The sequence below is a fragment of the Dasypus novemcinctus genome, chromosome 16, assembly GCF_030445035.2.
Source record: "Dasypus novemcinctus isolate mDasNov1 chromosome 16, mDasNov1.1.hap2, whole genome shotgun sequence".
NCBI lineage: Eukaryota > Metazoa > Chordata > Mammalia > Cingulata > Dasypodidae > Dasypus > Dasypus novemcinctus.
Window position 1 is genome coordinate 30,121,146 of NC_080688.1, and position 7,617 is coordinate 30,128,762.

The 7,617-nt window shown below is 38.3% G+C and overlaps 1 pseudogene; it reads right to left on the reverse strand.

The window, feature by feature from the left end:
• Nucleotides 1-719: 719 nt before the first annotated feature.
• On the reverse strand, nucleotides 720-832 carry LOC111766194 (small nucleolar RNA SNORA67; annotated as a pseudogene).
• Between the last annotated feature and the right edge of the window lie 6,785 nt (nucleotides 833-7,617).

Genomic DNA, 7,617 nt, shown 5'->3' on the forward strand with positions numbered 1-7,617 from the left:
AAATGGCTACCATTTACTCTCCCCTGCTTCCCCACATGGGAACAATCCCCTGGACCACCATACTCAGGGTTTTTCCCTCCAGATTTGGTCCAGCAAATGAGGTTGACTTGCAGGCCCTTGAATCATTATCTGAAGATTTTGACTGGGGTTAGAGGAGAGCTCCTGGGGTCTGGAGGAGACTCGGTTAGGGAAATGGGTTAGTGTTTTACGGGAGAAGAGACGGCACCTGGGGCAAGGGCCTACCCCAAAGAAAAGGGTGTCTAAAATGTTTACAGTTCCTTCTTTTGCCTCAAAAAGTGACACTGATACCAAGAAAAAAACTAGAAAAAAATGACACAATGTCCATCCCTTGGCTCCCTCCCCTCTGTACTCCTGCTCCTCCTGAGCCCCCCAGGAATGATCCCTGGCTGGGGGCCCTCAGATGAGGTCAGCAACACTGTCTTATAAATACCTCAATGCAGGTGTTGTAGAAGGACTCCATGTCTCCAGGAGTCCTCTTGTCTTCTTCCATCACCATGATAATAGCCACACCCTCATGGTCAAAACGTCTACCACGACCAATTCTGTGGATATAGTTTCCCTGTTGGTGGGAAGGCCATAGCTGATGATAAAGATTCCTGCTGCACATCAATGCTTCTGGCCTTTGTCCAGAAAGATGGCAACTTCAGCATGTGGAGGAGGAGAAAAGAGGCCGGTCTATCCAAAAGGGACCTGGGTATGCATATAGGCAGCCAAAGGAAGGAAAAAGGAAAAGCACCCCCTCTCTCCTGGAGATTCTGGGCTTGCCAGATTTTACTCCAAGTTGTCACTTTCCTGAGAGGGAATCACCTTCACATAGAGTTTTGTTGAAAGACTATGTATACTTAATCTTCTATTGAAGGAGATTTCTCGACCTTTCTCATAATGATTCATTTCTACTTTTACTGTGAATTTAATAGCCAATGTGCGCTGTTTTATTGTTAAGAAGCAACTTAGGTTCTCCATGCTTCTTAACGTCGCCAGTACAGGTGACGTGAGCAGCTCTATTTACAACTTCCTGTTAATGTTTCTGAGGTAAAGGGAGCCAAAGAAGATCCATCTTAATTCATCCTTGACAGAAGCACTTCAGCTTGTGAGGACAAGGAGAACTGGTTCACTTCTCTTGCTTGACACTAGGTGTCACTTTAGCTGCTGAAAAGGTGTACTAGGCAATCCTTAGAAGCTAAATGTCTATTTAGGCTTAATTTCTATCTGGTCTTTTCAGTGACGATGTTTTTTTTAAATCTCCAAAATATTTTTTTTTCTCTCCATCCTACTGTGTTACTCTGAACTGAAAAGCAAAAACAAAACCCCAAACCAACAAATGAGAAGTAACCAACCAATTCATCAAACAATCAACAAAAAATCTGGATGATAAATATGGTAGGCTATTAAGTTTGAGGAGTCTTAATAATTCAGTTGTAAACACCCAGTATAAATAAATAAAAGTTTCTTTTTAGTTTTCTATTAATAGAACACAAATTTTCAGAAAACATGCTCATAAGTTATCCATGTGTCGAAGGTTGTAGGAAAGAGTTGAATACTGGCTGAGTTGTTTTGCCCTCTCCTTGAGTGTGTGTTTATATATATGGAAAATAAAACTTAATTCAGGCAAAAACAAGAAGGCACACATACTACATCAAACTCATTTTGATTCCCATAAGTAGTTCATTTTTTGGATTATTATGACTAGAATGATGGTGATGAATTTTCTTTTCAAAAGGGCAGATCACTGGTCATTGACAGATACATAAGTTAGGTTGTTTGATGTCAATGGACTTAGCAATTCCTCAACCAGCCTGCTTGTTGGTACAACTAGATTAGTTCCAATTGCTTGGAGAAATATGTTATTATTTAAAGTTTTTTAAAAATTAATTTTTATAATTTAGAGTCCTATAAATAGAACTAAAGGTTAAAAAATATGAATATTTTTTAAGGCTTAATACATATTACTAAATTGATTTTGAAACAAACCAACTGATTCCTAATGTAAAGATAGCATAAATTTGTTCTCCCATGATAAATTTTTAATTTAGTTGTGATTTAATCACTCATGGCATCACTGTTTTAGAGATTTTGAAGACTTTTCTCTTTCACTGCAGATTTATGAGGTAGTCTCCTTTCTTTTAGAGAAAACTAGGTCTCTTTCCTTTTTTTGCAACTTATCATACTATATTCAGTGTGATAGTTGGCAATAAATGATCAAGGCTTCTGTGGAGTCACTTTCTAATTCCCTTGTATCTTGGAATTGCAGCGAAGGAACTGATGATTTCATAGTTATAAAATATTCCCTAAACATCCTTGAAGACTTCTTTTTTGCAATTTTTTCCAGGTTGTTTTCTATGAGCTAAACATCTGACTTGAAATAGTCATAGAAGATCAAATCTTTAAATTAATTTAGTCTGTTCTCCTTCCTTGTTTGGTCTGTAGAAGCTGAGATACAGCATTATTCTTGACTGATTAACCTTTCTGGATGAGCATCTATCGTATCTGAAAGAAATCCTCCTCTTTAGAGGATGGCAGGGCTGGAATGCACCAGGCAGCCTCTTAGACTGATTCATATACATGGGGCTCTTAGACTTGCATTCAAATTTATGTAAGTTGCCCTCTGTCAGATTGGGGAAATACCATTTTTCACTTTGATTCTTCTGAGCCACTTATTAAAGATATCCTAACAGGATACTCTTTACCAGAAGGAAGAACAAGATGTAGCAGACTAGTCAGAAGACTTGGTACTATTCTAACCAGAATTTTATTTATTTGCATATTTATTATAATTTTGTATGCATCTCCTACAGCACTTTTTTTAGGTTTATTTATTTATCTCTCCTCCCCTCGTTGTTTGCACTTGGTGTCTGCTCTCTATGTCTGTTCAGTGTGTGCTTGTCTTCTTTTTAGGAGGCACCAGGATCTGAACCTGGGACTCCCAGGCAGGGAGGCGCCTAATAGCTGTTGCATCATCTCGTTATGTCATGTTGTTGCACCAGCTCGTTGCACCAGCCTGTCATGTCACTCCTCTGTCTTGCTCATCTTCTTTAGGAGGCACTGGGAACCGAACCCTGGACCTCCCATGTGGTAGGCAGGTGCCCAACTTCTTAAGCCATATCTGCTTCCCATCTAACCAGAATTTTAGACTTGCCTGTATAATAAAATAAGGTACCAATATCCAATTGCTAAAACAGTGCATATTCACTATACAAATTTAGGAAATAAAAAATAAAAGATGAAAAGATGTATTAGTCAGGGAATCTTTTGGTATTAGGTGAAAAACCCAGCCAATCTAATGTAAATATAAGTGGAAATGTATTGCCCATATAAATAGGAACTTGAGAGGTGCGTGAGGTTTCAGACAAATCAGGATCTAATGATAAAAATGATCATATTCTCTCTAGAAGGGATATTTGTTGAGAGGCATACTCTCTATTTCTCTCTCCCTATGTCTGTCTACTTTTCTATGTCTTGGCTTCATGTCAGAAGGCTGTTGTAATAAGGGGGCAAAATAACAACAAGAAAAGTCACATGGCAGCTCCGGATCCCCAGGGGCTACCCCAGCTGCCAGTCATCCCAGAGAGAAGAGAGAGCTTCTTTCCTGATGGCTCCAGGGAAGGTGCTGGTCAGCCTCGCTTAGGCCCTTTGCAGCTCCTTGAACTAGTCGCTGGGACCAGAAGTATGTCCGTGTTCCCTGGCTGGCCCTGGGTCCCATGCCTGCCCCTGCACGCAGGGAGGAGAGGGTTCAAGCTTCCCAGAGCTCATAAAATGGGTCAGTCACTTTGAGGAAAAAGGATTGTGTTACACAGAGGAGTGAAAAGGAGATTGTGCTCTGGGCAGAGATAGCAACAGTTACTCCATTTATCTACAGAAGAAAACAAAATCTCTTAAAACAACACCACTCAGAGATAATCACCAGTCACCAAAAGACTGGAAAGATTTTTAGGTACATACTTCCAGTCTTAAAATAAATGCTTGTTTTCGTTTTTAAACTAAGCCCATGCTGTATTGTGCATGACTTTTTTTGTTTTTTCAGGAGGCACTGGGATCTGAACCCAGGACCTCCTACATGGGAGGTGGGTGCCTAACTGCTTGAGCCACATCTGTTCCTGTGCATGACTTTTAAAAGTTTTTAATTTAACGTGTTGCCAACTTTGCCAGTATTACTTCCTTGTGCATTTCAGTTGCTTTTAATCCCACCTAATTCATCTCAGCATAATTTTGACATCTTGAAGTGAAGAGGCTGTTATATCCCTACTCTATTGCTTAGTACTTCAAAGCTATTCCCCGCCCACCCATCCCCAAACTAGAATTCAGCAACAATGTGTCCAGTTTTTCATGATCACGCTGTCATTGTTACCACTGGCTATGGGTGTTTATTGACTGCCTCATTACTCAGAGTCTCTCTGCTTTCTTGACCTGTCTGAAACCTTCCTCCTCCCCTGAGTCAAGGTCAAGTGTCACAGCTTGGGTGAGGTCAGGGAGGCACTTGCCTCGGACCCAAAATTTAAGGGTCTGCCAAAAAGACATAGTAATCAAAATAGGGGTGTTTTTTTGCATGACTTTAAAAAAAAATTTATTGAAGTATATCCCTCATGTAAACATACATAAATGACAAGTGTACAGTAATAATTATGAACGTATAAAACAAGCATATATAACATCATACAGGACTCTCACACCTCACCCTATCACTAGTACCTTGCATTGTTGTTAAACCTTTTTAACTAATGACTAAAGAGCATTGTCAAAATATTACTACTAATCAAAGTATTTTCCCCCAACCCGCCATTATTATTATCTTTATATCATTTATATATGAACATACATAAACAGTAAGTGTACAGTGAAAGTTGTGAACTTATAAAGCAAACATGCATAACATCATACAGGGGTCCCATACATCAACCCTCCACCAACACCTTGCATTGTTATAAGATGTTTGTTACAGATTATGAAAGAATATTGTTAAAATCTTACTACCAATTACAGTCCTTATCCTACATACACCTACATATCCCAACCCACCCTACTACCACTTTTCAAATATATTTTTTATGACAGAAGGTATAAACTTATAAAACAATTATGCACATGTGCAGAACCCCCAAACAACACCCTTCCATCAAAACACCACATTGTGGTGAAACATTTGTTACAAATAATATAACATCATTGGATTGTTACCACATCCATAGTGCACATCTGCCACACACTTTCCATACTGCCCCACCATCAGCACAGTACATCTTTGGTATAGATGCAAGAATATTATATTATTACTGCTAACTAAGGTCCATAGGTCACTCCAGTTGAATTTTTCCTATGCTTCTCCACATTCCCACCACCCTGCAATAGTGATGTACATTTGCTCTAGCTCATAAAGGGCACTCTTGCATCTGTACCATCAACCACAATTCTCATCCATCTCTTGATTTACTGTGCTATTCCTTTCCTAGAATATTCTCTAGCATTCTGTTAATTGGCATTTACATGCCTAGACAATCATTTTCAGCTGCTTCCCCATTTAAAAACTAGCTGTTGCTACCTGTTACCATCCACTCTATACATTTCCACACTTTTACAGTAAAGCTAATTAAATCTATTACATACATTAAACATAAGTAGTCCATCTCAGTCCTCCTCTTATCTCCTTTAAGAATCCATCACCTACCACCAGGTCTTGAAGATATTTTCCTACAATTTCTTCTAGAAGTTTTATGGTTATTGCTTTTATTTTTAGATTTTTTGATCCATTTTGGGTTAATTTTTGGATAAGGTATGAGCTAGGGGTCCTCTTTCCTTCTTTTGGCTATGGATACCCAGTTCTTTCAGCAACATTTGCTGAATGGACTGTTCTGCCTGAGCTGTGTGGGTTTGACAGGCTAGTCAAAAATCACTTGACCATATATGTGAGAGTCTATTTCTGAACCATCAGTTTGGTTCCATTGGTCTATGTGTCTGTTTTTATGCCAGTACCTTGCTGTATTTACCACTATATCTAGGTAATATAACTTAAAGTCTAGAGAGGAGAGTTTGCTTTTCCTTTTTAAGATGTTTCTGGCTATTCAGGACCATTACCCTTCCAAATAAATTTGATAATTGTGTTTTCAATTAAAAAATGCTGATGGATTTTTTTATTGGTATTACATTGAATCAGTGTATCAATTTGAGTAGAAATGACATCTTACTGATATTTACTCTTCCAATCCATAAGCATGGAATATTCTTCCAGTTATTTAGGGTTTTTTTGATTTGTTTTAACATTGAGTTGCAGTTTTCTGAATGCAAGTGCTTTACATCACTGGTTAAGTTTATTCCTGACTATTTGAGTTTTATCTGTCATATTTTATTTTCACCACTCTTTTGACACTTTTAGTTATTTTTATTGATATAATCTTCATTTCTAGACTCTCTTCTAGGCCTCTCCTTTCTTTTCTTTTCAGGCTCTAGCATACCCTTTAGTATTTCCTGAAAATCTGGCCTCTCGGTTAGAAATTCTCTCAGTTTCCATTTATCTGTGAATATTCTAAACTCACCGTCATTTTTGAAAGACAATCTTGCTGGATATAAGATTCTTGACTGGAAGTTTTTCTCTTGTAGTATTTAAAATATATCACACTACTGTCTTCTTGTATTCATGGTTTCTGGTGAGAAATCAGCACTTAATCTTATTGGGTATCCCTTATATTTTATGCATTACTTTTCTCTTGCTGTTCTCAGAATTCTGTCTTTGGTCTTTGACATTCTGATTAGTATGTGTCTTGGAGTTGGTCTATTCGGAATTTTTCAGATGGGAGTATGTTTTGCTTCTTGGACATGGATATCTATGCCCTTCAATAGGGCTGGGAAATTTTCTACCATTATTTCTTCCAATATTGCTTCTGCCCCTTTTCCCTTCTCTTCTCCTTCTGGGACACACATGACATGTATGTTTGCATGTCTTTTGCTGTCATTTAGTTCCTTGAAACCCTGTTCAAATTTTTACATTCTTTTCTTCATCTGTTCTTTTGTATGTTCACTTTCAGAGACCATTTCTTTAAGCTCACCAATCCTTTCTTCTGCCTCTTCAAATCTGCTATTACATGATCCCAATGTTTTTAAATTTCATTTATTGTACCCTTCATTCCCATAAGATCTGCTATTTTTCTATGTATGCTTTCAAATTCTTCTTTATGATCATCCACTGTCTGATTAATATCCTTAATCTCTTTAGCCATCTCATTGAATTTATTCAGGAAATTTGTTTGAACATCTATGATTAGTTGTCTCAACTCCTTTATGTCATCTGGAGGCTTATCTTGTTCCTTTAACTGGGCCATAGCTTCCTATTTTCTTGGTGTGGATTGTAATTTTTTGGTGGTGTCTTGCCATCTGGCTTACTGAAGTATTTATTCTGGGTGCAGTTCTTCTCTTTAGTTTAGGGCTTCCTCCCATTTCTCCCTTGCTGGTTGTACAGTAGGAACCAAGGATATAGTTGGTGCTATAAACTATGGAAGCTCAAGCTGCCCTCATTACCCCAGGGACTGATGAAGCTTCTGCCCACTTTCTCCTTTGCCAGGGGTAGGGACAGAGTCACAGCTATGTGCAATAATCCAAGTCGTGCAGGCC